The sequence below is a fragment of the Anabrus simplex genome, chromosome 2, assembly GCF_040414725.1.
Source record: "Anabrus simplex isolate iqAnaSimp1 chromosome 2, ASM4041472v1, whole genome shotgun sequence".
Taxonomy (NCBI): domain Eukaryota; kingdom Metazoa; phylum Arthropoda; class Insecta; order Orthoptera; family Tettigoniidae; genus Anabrus; species Anabrus simplex.
In genome coordinates, this window is record NC_090266.1 from 893,064,581 (window position 1) to 893,078,578 (window position 13,998).

Consider the following 13,998-nt stretch of genomic DNA (forward strand, 5'->3'; position numbering starts at 1 on the left):
CCACACTCGTCTGCGGTGACTATCACTGACAGAACAGAAGCGTGACTCATCGGAGAACACGACGTTCCGCCATTCCCTCATCCAAGTCGCTCTAGCCGGCACCATGCCAGGCGTGCACGTCTATGCTGTAGAGTCAATGGTAGTCTTCTGAGCAGACGCCGGGAGTGCAGGCCTCCTTCAACCAATCGACAGGAAATTGTTCTGGTCGATATTGGAACAGCCAGGGTGTCTTGCACATGCTGAAGAATGGCGGTTGACGTGGCGTGCGGGGCTGCCACCGCTTGGCGGCGGATGCGCCGATCCTCGCGTGCTGACGTCACTCGGGCTGCGCCTAGACCCCTCGCACGTGCCACATGTCCCTGCGCCAACCATCTTCGCCACAGGCGCTGCACCGTGGACACATCCCTATGGGTATCGGCTGCGATTTGACGAAGCGACCAACCTGCCCTTCTCAGCCCGTTCACCATACCCCTCGTAAAGTCGTCTGTCTGCTGGAAATGCCTCCGTTGACGGCGGCCTGGCATTCTTAGCTATACACGTGTCCTGTGGCACACGACAACACGTTCTACAATGACTGTCGGCTGAGAAATCACGGTACGAAGTGGTCCATTCGCCAACGCCGTGTCCCATTTATCGTTCGCTACGTGCGCAGCACAGCGGCGCATTTCACATCATGAGCATACCTCAGTGACGTCAGTCTACCCTGCAATTGGCATAAAGTTCTGACCACTCCTTCTTGGTGTTGCATTTGCTCTGTCAGTCAGTGTATTTTACTTTGACGATGATAAATTATCAATGGAAAATTTGTCCGGCTCCATGGCTAAATGGTTAGTGTGCTAGCCTTTGGTCACAGGGTTCTCGGCTTCGATTGCCGGCAGGGTCGGGAATTTTAACCATAATTGTTTAAATTCGCTGGCGCGGGGGCTGTGTGTATATGTCATCTTCATCATCATTTCATCCTCATCACGACGCGCAGGTCGCCTACGGGTGTCAAATCAAAAGACCTGCACCTGGCGAGCCGGACATGTCCTCGGACACTCCCGGCACTAAAAGCCATACGCCATTTCATTTCAATGGAAAAATTCTTGAGGAAAACTTATCCATGATCATTTCTTAATTCTTCGCATTTGAAGAGAAGAAAGGTTGAACATTTCAAAAGGAGGAGATTTAAACCCGGTAACCACATCCTCTTTGAGTATGTGACTGCCCAGGCCTGGAAACGGTGCCCTATAAATTGAAACAAGGTACTGACAAACCGTACTTTTTAATAAGGGCAAGGAAATTCTAGGGAGAAACCAGAATGGTTTGCTCCGGAATTCAAGTCTGCGACCTCGGGTTCATAACTAGGGCTAATATTTTAATGACCTATAAATGATCAAAAATACCCTATAATTACGGCATTTATGACCAGAATATGTTGTTTTCGGCATAATGAATTTAGTTCCATACTTTTTATATTGCGGCGTAAGGTGACAGTGAGCTTGATAAAGTTGACTGACTCACTGGCTACAAGCCGAAAAGTTGGAAATGCGGGCAGGTGTGCGATTATTTGTCCCAAAGTAACAGGTATAGCCGGACGAAACCATATTGAAGCTGTGGTGGGACTGTAGGAGTGGATATTGAAATAATGAATGTGTAAAAATAACTATTAAAATATGTACAAAACACGAGAACTGATGGCAAAAATATGTAGGCCTAGAGCAAGAGTGAAATATCAATGAAAATGAAAAAAGAGAAAAATGTTATGGCACTAATGGTTTTATCTTGGTCAAAATGCAACTAAAATGCCCCTAAAATCGACAAAGTTACACAAATGCGAATATAGAAAGTTAATTTAATGGCGCATGGCCTTCGGAGAGGCCTGGTGCGGGTCTTTTTCTCGTAGACGGCATATTAGGCGACCTGTGAAGATGAGGGCCCTACCTAGGATGATTTTAATGCTGAATACGACACACACACACCCAGCCCCCGAGCCGTTGGAATTAACCAATTAAGGTTAAAATCTCCGACCCGGCCGGGAATCGAACCTGGGACCCTCTGAACCAAATGCCAGCACGCTAACCATTTAGCCATGGAGCCTGAAAATATAGAAGTTAATTCCGATGTATAGCAAGACCACTTATCTCTACATTAGACTTAACAAGGCGGAGTGTGTCTCATTCTATTGAGAAATTCAAACTTTTTGGTAAGATGAGCTCTTTCCAATTTCGTGTTAATATACCGAATTTACCGGATGACTGGCGGGCACTGCTATCTGGGACCAACGCTAATGTTCATTAAGTCCAGACTTACGATCCAGCGCTACCGGAAAACGACCAAGTAACCTATATAATTTAACGTCAGATGCCCTTCCTGACCACCAAGCCTACGTGCAACTCTGTATTTGCTATTGCATGTTTCTGTGGAGGTTAGTAGTGATATACTGTGTGTAAATGCAGAATGTGTATATGTGCGCCTGACAAGAAGTCGCGGAAGCTTGTAGATGCAACACGAATAACAAACTCATTACAAACATTAGTCGTGACAGAAGAAACAGATGTATGTTCAATATTAAATTGTTTATTATGCAGTACTTATAATATTGTAGTAAGTGTGTAACAAAAGCACAATTGTACTACCACTTTCAAATTTTACAATAGCACTACAATCGTAAGAATCACCGCGGACGTAACAGGTGTTTATTGTCAGGCCTTGAGACTTGATATAGGCGCATGCGCGGCAGCCATGCTCTCCCCTCGCACCCGTTGCCACGCATCTACACGACTTCTCGTCAGACGACCACAGTAGATACAATCACAAACACCCAATCCCCCAGCTATATGAATTAACCAAATGTGGTAAAATGCTTGACCTGGTCGGGAACCGACTCGGGGCCCTTTGAACCAAGAAAGTGGAACAATTGTCGATGGTTATGAAGGTAAAATTATACCATGGCTCTAGGTTCCTTTGGAGGCTTAAACATTATTTGGTATATTTATTACACTAATGTCCGCCTCCGTAGCGTAACGGTTAGTGCTATTAACTGCCGTCCTCGGAGGCCCGGGTTCGATTCCCGGTATTGCCAGAAATTTAAGAATGGCAGGAGGGTTGGTATGTGGTCGAAATGGCACATGCAGCTCACCTCCAATGGGGGTGTGCCTGAAAAGAGCTGCACTACCTCGGGACGAGGACACGAGTTTACTTTAATTACATTAATTATGCATTAAAGGACCTCTAGAAAAACTACGCACAGGTACCTAAAGATGACATTCAATTGTCATATAGCGAGCCTATAAATTGCTTGATTTTTAACAGTTTTCTGTGACTACCACGCTCTAATAGCCTAATTTGGAGTACATATTCCTCTATTTTAAGGCGTTATGTGACAGAACTACCGCCTCTGTGGTGTAGTGGTTAGTGTGATTTGCTACCACCCCTGGAGGTCCGGGTTCGATTCCCGGCTCTGCCACGAAATTTGAAAAGTGGTACGAGGGCTGGAACGGGGTCCACTCAGCCTCGGGAGGTCAACTGAGTAGAGGTGGGTTCGATTCTCACCTCGGCCATCCTGGAAGTGGTTTTCCGTGGTTTCCCACTTCTCCTCCAGGCAAATGCCGGGATGGTACCTAACATAAGGCCACGGCCGCTTCCTTCCCTCTTCCTTGTCTATCCCTTCCAATCTTCCCCCCATCCCCCCACAAGGCCCCTGTTCAGCATAGCACGTGAGGCTGCCTAAGCGAGGTACTGCTCATTCTCCCCAGTTATATGCTATATCCCCCGACCCAGTATCTCACGCTCCAGGACACTACCCTTGAGGCTCGCTGAGTCCGAGAGAAAAACCGACCCTGGAGGGTAAATAAATTAAGAAGAAGATGTGACCAAACTAGCAACTATTTATTTTTTTAAAGTGGCTTTTTATTTTTGAGGTAACTCCATAGCTTAGAAACATTGTTAGTTGTAACGTTCATGTAGAAATATTGGAAGAAAGGGAAGCGCAATAAGTGGGAGACGTAATTAAATGTTAACACGAAAATACGTTTTTCAAACCATGACTAAACATATAAAACTAGCCGTGAAACCGTTTACATCCGTATAACCTGAGTAATACGGATGCGTGTAATAGAGAAACCGATAACTTCTTATCCGTACATACGTTTATTCGTATTCACGGATAATCAGGAGCACTAGAAATGAATCTGATGGCTTTGGCAAAAATCTCTAGACATGATATGTATTTGCTAGGCATGAAGCAGTAATGAAAGGCCAGATCTAATTCTGGTTACACATTAAATAGTGTTTACAGTGCGCTATGCCCTCTGGCATGGGCTGGAACAAGTCTGCAAACTATCTTGATTTCGATTATATGAAAATGACTGAGTTAGCCTACAAGCAGTGCCAGTCAAGTCATTCGTTGTGCAGCCAGGCTCTATGGTAAATGATGGGAAAGTATAGTTAGCTTGTAGATCTTAGGATGGTTGGCAGATTGATATCTAGTAGTACATTCCAGCTCGGCGAAGAAGACAACGGGAAAATGAAATGGCGTATGGCTTTTAGTGCCGGGAGTGTCCGAGGACATGTCCGGATCGCCAGGTGAAGGTCTTTTGATTTGACACCCGTAGGCGACCTGCGCGTCGTGATGAGGATGAAATGATGTTGAAGACGACACATACACCCAACCTCCGTGCCAGCGAAATTAACCAATGATGGTGAAAATTCCAGACCCTGCCGGGAATTGAACCCGGGACCCCTGTGACCAAAGGTCAGCATGCTAACTGTTACCGTATTTTGGTGGTAGGTAGAGGTGAAAGAAGGTGCGGGTGTGAACGGGTCTCAAACTACGAAATTAAAGTTAATGTAAAATTTAACAAGGTTATATTCTCTTTCCAAAATTCAGAAATAACACGAAAGACAGGTACAGAGTAGCAAGGCAATAAAAGTACAATTACAATATTTACAGGATTTGGGCTTCGAGCCCCAACCTCATAATTCTTGAGCCATTAGCCCAGTTTTACCCCAAACACAAGTTTCAACAGAGGGGCAGAAAACCCCATTCATGCCTAGGAGCACTTGCTCCAAATTACACAGTAAGGCCTCCTTGAGGCGCGCAGAAAACAAAATTTTCAAGAAAGAGCAACTTGCTCTCAAATTTTAGGCCTGTCAAAGGCCACACCTAATTCCACCTTCAAGCTGTCCTCTAAGGACATATACACAGGGGTAAAATACCCAACCTACCGAGGTCTATTAAATGAGAAGAAGGTTAATTACATGACCTCTAAAATAACAACTTGAGAGGAGGCAATCTGCACTCCTAATGCATTTGTTTTAAAAACGAATCTGGCTCTAGGCCACTAATGCAAGGGCTAATCCCATACTACTGAGGTGACTTTAGAAAAGAACAATTTACTTTACATTAAGGAAGAATCGGTTGTGAGAAATAAGTTCACCTCAAAACAAAATGAGTGGGAGCTCGAGAGGGTTAAGCACTCTCTATCCCAATATGTAGCTTTAAAAGATAATAGATGCTAAGAGTAGTTACATTTTAGGAAAAGGTTACATGGTAGAAACGCTTCGGACCCGCCCCGAGAGTTAAACTGCTGAGCTAGCAAGAAAAGAAGTTATTAAAAGGCCATTACCTTGGTGTAGAACTGCTCCCCGAAGAAAGAGGCGCTTCCCGCCCCCTGCTATGTACTTTACACACTGAAAGATGGTACTGAAGTGGCGCAGAGACCCTAAAATCAGCAGTTTATATACTCTCGCGGAAAGTTCGAGGCGTGTCAGGTAAGAAAACACCCGCCCACAATCACTTTATTGGCTAGGGTACAGCAACATATCCCCTTTGGAGAAGATACACCTGATTGGTTAGAAATTAATTTTAAAAATTCGGGATTGGCTAAATACAAAACAAGGGGAAAGAAAGGGGTATACAGCCAACTTAAACAATAACAGAAAGAAATTTAACAAGAAACAAACTTTTGAAATAAAAATTTTCTCCAAAAAAACAGTTCTTTCACTTCGCACTAGGGTGCACTATTGTTGATCTTCAGTAGTGTCCTCTAGAAGAGAAAGTTCACACTTCTTACAATAGGGAAACAAAAATGCGTCGAAAACGACCCAGTTCAGAAACTACAAAATTTCCCAGTAGTGACATCTTCAGAGAGTCCGACTCGTTGGCTGAACGGTCAGCGTACTGGCCTTCGGTTCAGAGGGTCCCGGGTTCGATTCCCGGCCGGGTCGGGGATTTTAATCGCTTCTGATTAATTCTTCTGGCTCGGGGACTGGGTGTATATGTCCGTCCCAACACTCTCCTCATCATATTCAGACAACACACTACACTACCAACCACCACAGAAACACGCAATAGTGCTTACATCCCTCCATAGAGGGTTGGCGTCAGGAAGGGCATCCGGCCGTCAAACAGGGCCAAATCCACATGTGCGATGCAGTTCGCACCCGCGACCCCACAGGTGTGGGAAAAAGCGGCAGGAAAAGAAGAAGAAGAAGTGACATCTTCAGAGAAACTTGAAAATTAATTCCGTAGATAAAGTTCAGACTTCCTCCAGCAGAGGAGTTTCAATTGGCGCAAATTTTAAATTAGCGGCGTGGAGGTGTACCGCCCGGTACACTAACCATTTAGCGTTTACAGTCCCACCACAGCTTCAATATGGTTTCGTCCGGCTATACCAGTTACTTTGGGACAAATAATCGCACACCTGCCCGCATTTCGAACTTTTCGGCCGGGCGAGTTGGCCGTGCGCGTAGAGGCGCGCGGCTGTGAGCTTGCATCCGGGAGATAGTAGGTTCGAATCCCACTATCGGTAGCCCTGAAGATGGTTTTCCGCGGTTTCCCATTTTCACACCAGGCAAATGCTGGGGCTGTACCTTAATTAAGGCCACGGCCACTTCCTTCCCCCTAGGCCTTTCCTATCCCATCGTCGCCATAAGACCTATCTGTGTCGGTGCGACGTAAAGCCCCTAGCAAAAAAAAAAGAACTTTTCGGCTTGTAGCCAGTGAGTCAGTCAACTTTATCAAGCTCACTGTCACCTTACGCCGCAATATAAAATGTATGGAACTAAATTAATTATGCCGAAAACAAGAGTAAGTTCTGTTCTGGTCATTAATGCCGTAATTATAGGGGATTTTTGATCATTTATAGGTCATTAAAATATTAGCCCTAGTTATGAGCTTTGGGATGATCATTGAACCCGAGGCCGCAGACTTGAATTCCGGAGCAAACCATTCTGGTTTCTCCCTAGAATTTCCTTGCCCTTATTAAAAAGTACGGCTTGTCAGTACCTTTTTTCAATTTATAGGGCACCGTTTCCAGGCCTGGGCAGTCACATACTCAAAGAGGATGTGGTTACCGGGTTTAAATCTCCTCCTTTTGAAATGTTCAACCTTTCTTCTCTTCAAATGCGAAGAATTAAGAAATGAACATGGATAAGTTTTCCTCAAGAACTTTTCCATTGAAATTAAATGGCGTATGGCTTTTAGTGCCGGGAGTGTCCGAGGACATGTCCGGCTCGCCAGGTGCAGGTCTTTTGATTTGACACCCGTAGGCGACGTGCGCGTCGTGATGAGGATGAAATGATGATGAAGACGACACATACACCCAGCCTCCGTGCCAGCGAAATTAACCAATGATGGTGAAAATTCCAGACCCTGCCGGGAATTGAACCCGGGACCCCTGTGACCAAAGGTCAGCACGTTAACCATTTAGCCATGGAGCCGGACAAGACAACGGGAATTTAACCCACTCATAATTTCATTAGTACAACGTTTCATTGACGTCTTGGCTTTCTATGACAGATGATGGTGGAACTATTGGGAACCCAACCAACTGAGGACTAAACATGTAATGCAGGCAAAACTAATCCTAGGCACCGTAGGTCTCACAGGCCCTTTATACGGGTGCCTTCCTTGGGAATGGACTAGAAGTCAACTCGACGGACTTTACCACCGTTTGTATCACTTTACTAGATTTAAGTCACTGCTTCTTTAGATCAGATAGCACCTCAGTTGTCCTGATAAGGCAAAGGAAGATTTGTCCCAAACGTATAAATCTATCTAATATTCTCGATAAAGCCACAGATAGAAAACAGGACTTTCCCTTCAACACTTTTGAAAATGATCCATTGAATCAAAGATATGGTATTGCAGAAATTAAAATGAACTTTCAACAACTTGCATCCATTGATCGTTTTGTTTTGAAGGTCAAAAAGTCCCATATTATATTCATTGTGTGATCATTTAAGCTACTGAAATTGTGTTTCTCAACAGACTGCAAAATATGTCTTCAAATAAAAGAACCTCCGTAGTCTTAAATGATTACAGGCAGTTAACTCAAGGTCACAAAGCATTTAAGGTGAGCCATCAGAATACTCATTCATACTTATGATTTATCTCTGGGGGATGACAATGCAGAAGCACACAAGTCTATTCACAGTTGTGAAGCAATTCGTACTTGACAAAATGTAAGGAAATACACTGACATAAAAACCTGCTACTTTCTCAGAATTTAATTGAACTCTTGCCATTGCACAGTGCTGTTGATGCGACGCGCCGTTAAAGATAATATGCCCTGAAATGTGATCACACGTATAGATATTTTAGGACTTTTTCCATAACTTCCATCAATACTTTTGATGCTAAGCGAAAACTGAGTGGTGAAGCTAAAGTAAAATACCAAGCACTATAACTAAATCCGTATAGGAGCAAAACGCTGTTAAAGATAATCCATTTGTTCACCGTATGCTGACGTCACCTGTCTCACTGAATTATGCAGTATATACTGAAGAAGTGAACAACAGAAACGCTGTAGAATAAAAGAAAAGGTTGACCTATTTCAATCGCTGTGAATCATCCATGCCATCACACCATGATCAAGAAAACCAGATATCCGAGAGACTTATTTCCATTGAGCGTTACCTGGAATCGAATAACTTATTAACTAGCGCTGTCATCTACTGCAAATGTTGTAAATAAAACATTTTCTCATAAAACTTATGTATATCCAGTATGTAGGCTACATTTTTATGTAGCCTGTAGTAGAATCAGTTATAAACTCATGCAATCTGTGTAAACAACATGCTGTCAACCTAATAGAGAACTTGGATGTTATAACTTTTGTATGCTAGTGTCATAATTTTCCTGTTTTATCAGGTAATAAATATGTAGTAGACATTATAATTATGAGATTCATTGTGTTTCTTTTTAATTAATTCACACTTTCTTCACTTTCTTCGGCCTAACCTTTAAGTATGAAGTGTTCGTGGTGACAATAAGAAAGGAGTGTCTGAAACTACTACAAAAGTATTAAAAGTGGGGACCAAAATTATGTACATACCATTTCGAGTTACGCGGTCCAAATTAAGCAGAGATATCTGACAAATTTCCCCAATATTCCCATTGATTTACCACATTATTGTGTGTCTTCCACATTAATATGTGTAGTTGGTCAAAATAATTCTGATCACCTTAATGCATCAAACAAAACTTAAATTACAGATGCGTGTGCTGCCACAGATTTGCTGCTAAATACAGTTTTACTTTTCTTCCTTGTCGAATAGATTCTTATCCTAAATACAGTGTACCGCGTTATGAATGTGTTCAATAAATCATGACAGTCAGGTACCGGAACTGCAGAAATTTCTTTCTTTACTTTAGATACCAAAAACGTTTTTATGTCAGTAGACTTGCTTTGTGACTTCAGTGTATCAGTATACTTACATAAGGCGGGCTGAGTGGCTCAGACGGCTGAGGCGCTGGCCTTCTGCACCCATCTTGGCAGGTTCGTCCCTGGCTCAGTCCAGTGGTATTTCAAGGTGCTCAAATACGTCAGCTTCATGTCGGTAGATTTAATGGCACGTAAAAGAACCCCTGCGGGAGAAAATTCGGCACCTCGGCGACTCTGAAAACCGTAAAAGTAAAAGTGGGACGTGAAGCAAATAACATTATTGTTATATGCTTATAAAACAAATCTTCAATTTCTAATACATAGTGAAACGTGTCTATATTTGAGTGAGGCAGGCTGCAACTTGCTGTTGCAGACTCATTCGGTGAAGCAATTGTTGAGTTAAAAATTAGAGCATTCTCTTCCGTACCTGCTCTTTTCCTGCATATTTATTCTTTCTTGGACTGCGTGGTTTCCGAGTGATGAGAGGCTTCCTTCTTTTCGGAGTCTCTAAGTGAGAGAAAATTGTGGGAACGGCATTACACTTTGGAATTATTTTTTCACCCTCTCGTAATTTTCCCCACATATACGGATTCAAGTATACGTAGTGAAAAAAGTAAGAAAAACATGCCGGTCATTCCAGCAACCTGTATTGCGGGTACTTAGATTACCTTTAAAAACATTAAGTATCATGGACGTACTTCACATAAACACGATGCATGAGTAGACCACCCTTCTCTTTAAACCATGGCAATCCATTACTTCCTTCCAATTGGATCTCTGCGAAATACCTCCACGATAAATCCTTTCTCCGGCCTGTTGGTACAGACGAATGCACAACAACACGGCATTTCCGCCAACTCCGCGAACTACGACCGTTAGAACAGCGTGTTTACAATAAAGTGCTAGGGAGGAATATGGCGAATCGAGCGTAACTCCAGAAATCGAACCGACTTGGCCGCACTGTATCGTTATAGTCACTGTATTAAGGGCCAGGGAAGAAACACATAGGTGGAAGTAGAAATATGCCTACATGTAAGAACCTGGCATTTCGTGTATAGCACGTGCAAGGATCTGGGCTGGATGGTCAAGAGGTTACGTTAGTTGTGGAATATCATCATGCACAAGCCATGTACATATTCTGTTCTGGTGTTGTCTCAGGGGATCGGTCCGACTCGGCACTGCTGTGTCTAGCGCGGGCCTTGCCGGCTACCAACCCATGTTATTAGAAATCCCTGAACCTGCGATACCGCCTGGTCTCCAAGAGGTACCTGGTAGCAAATCTCCAAACCCGAAAAATGAGGCCACGTCCGCCGCAGCGGGGACCAAATGGCGGTGGTGGGCACACGGCGGCGGGCCTCCTTCCTTTCTGCCCATGTCATTGCCCGGTAAACGTGGCAACTACAATGAGAGGCCGGGTCGCCTCTCACACAATTGGCGTACACCGGCGCCTCCCTGGATGCCGAGCAAACTGTGTCGTGGTGGTCACCAGAACAGCGGTTGCATCGAGGCGGGAGCCAATATGTAACCTGACTGTGGCCCCACCTCATACAGTGGAAACAGTGGAAGAGCAGTAAAGGTGATATTTACTTCTACGCAGTTTCTCTTGTTCAGCACGCACTTATAAAGCCTCCAACTTCCCATCCAGCTCACCCTGATGGATCCACTGATACAGAGTAGTATCTTCATACACAGATGAACACTTGTGGTTCATCTAACTTCCTGTTGTTGTCGTTAGTTTTGGTGTTGGTGCTGTTGCTGTTTTTGGCTCGTAATTAGAACATAATTCCCAAGTACTTGTATACATATTCATAAACAATGTCCACTACCGAAAACCTTCCGGCTTCTATATTTAACATAAGAAATAAATTGCCGCTGAAATACAAGTTATAGTATTTATATCAATCGGTTACGATATCTGTACTATCAGAGCACCTGGATCTGAAACAAGGAACAAGGATAAATCACCTGTACGATGATCAAGAATGTCATGCTAACCCACGTCTCTATTGAAGACCTTCGCTTGAAGGTGAATGCAATACGTTGCAGTCCCTCACATTAGTTTTAAATTCTTGGAAGAGCCAAGGATCGAATCTGGACCTACCGAACGAGTGCTACCGTAATTATCTGGTATTAAATTTCAGACATTTCAGTGGTTGATTCAGTGTGTATCTCGTGTGTTGGTATTTTTATTGGAGGTGTCTAATTACATGTTTTATTGCGGACTCTGTAATTATTCAGCCGTAGGACTAGATTAAGAGCTCTGAGAAGTGAAACTGTGTATTTTCCTAAATATTCACCTAGAATAACTCTGTGAACACTGCCGGACTGAGTGCCTCAGATGGATAAGGCGCTAGCTTTCTCAGCCCAAGTTGGCAGGTTCGATCTTAGCTCAGTTCGGTGGTATTGGGAGGTGCTCAAATACGTCAGCCCCGTGTCGGTAGATTTTCTGGGACGTAAATGAACTCCCGCAGGAGAAAATTTTGGCACCTCGGCATCGCTGTAAACCGCAAAATTTGTTAATGTTATTATTATTATTATTATTATTATTATTATTATTATTATTATTATTATTATTCGGAAACTGGGAAGAACGAACTCAACATAACGATGACAGCAGTGGACTTTGAAATTGGTATTCCTGAATAATGCAGCTTCGCAGACCTTTTGTGGAGTGAAATTAGCCGCAGGATTGCAGAGTTGGTTGAGAAATACGACCCTGAGCATATTTACTGTAAATGGATTTGTGGTTCCATCTACCTTACATACTGTGACGACCGAGTGTGTTGACTCTACGGAACAGGCCGCATTGCTGTAAACTTGCATTTGGGAGACAGTGGGTTCGAACCCCACCATCGGCAGATCGGCAGCCCTGAAGATGGTTTTCCGTAGTTTCCCATTTTCACACTAGACAAATGCAGGGGTATACCTTAATTACGGACACGGCTTCTTCCGACCCAGTCCTAGCGCTTTCCAATTCTCCGCTGCCGAAATCATTATCTGAGTCAGTGCGACGTTAAACCTCTTGAAAAAAAAAGTATTGTGAAAAGTTTCAATAAATAATGGGGTGCATATTCGATAATCGTCTCTCTTGTTTATAAGGGGAATTTTCAGGTGAACTGAGTGAGTTGTCTATGTGTTTTGGGTCACGTAGCTGTGAAATTGCATTCGTAAGATGGTGGATTCGAGCTCCACTGTCGGCCGCCCTGAAGATGGTTTTCTGTGGTTCCCCATTTTCACTCCAGACATATGCTGAGACTGTACCTTTATTAAAACCACGCTCACTTCCTAGCCTATCCTATCCCATCGTCACTATAAGACCTGTTTCGGTCGGTGCGACGTAAAACAAAGAGCAAGCAAGGAAAGTTTCAGGTGTTCGAAGTCCTAAGCAGACCACTGTTTCTATCAAGGATCACATAATATTCCCTCCGCTTTTATCACACCCTGGTGGGATCGCGGGTACAGTCTGCGTCGCATATATTGACATGGTCCAGTTTTTTGCTATTTGTTTTACGTCGCACCGACACAGATATGTCTTATGGCGACGATGGGACAGGAAAGTCCTAGGAATAGGAAGCGGCCGTGGCCTTAATGAAGGTACAGTCCCAGCATTTGTCTGGTGTGAAAATGGGGAACCACGAAAAACCATCTTCACAGCTGCCGGCAGTGGGATTCGAACCCACTATCTCCCGGATGCGAGCTCACAGCTGAGCGCACCTAACCGCACGACCAACTCGCCCGGTGGTCCAGTTTGACGGACGTATACCCTACCTGACGGCAGCCCTGTGTGAAGGGATAAATTCACACTTGGGCGTTTCTGTGGTAACCGGTAATGTGTATTGTGTATGAATCAAGAGGTGTGTGTTAAGATGAGCGCAAAGATCCACGCCCTGAGCCTGAGGAATTAACTAGACGTGGGTTAAATACCCGACCCGACCGGGAATATAACCCAGAACCCTCTGAACCGAAGGCTTCATTCAGCCAAGCAGCCGGCCAAGACTAGAATGTAGAACAAAAGAGAAATATCCCTTTTGACCACTGATATCATCAAGGAAGGATTCTGTATTGTTGGGGAAACGGGCTATTACGCCTTGTATATCTTCCTCGGAAGTAGAAAATGCGTCATGACCCTGGTGCTGAAGGAAAATCTGGTTCAATATTCTCGTTCGCCAAGGGGTGCAATCTTCTGCCAGGAAGTGAAGCGAAAGAGCGAGAAGACAAGGTACTGATAATGAACCGAGTTACCACATCGCGTGTAGCATGTTTCGTGCTGTAAGTTTCATGGGCATGCGAATATCCTGGCATTTTCGAAGTGTTTATAATTGACTCCAGATGTGTACATTTTAAATAT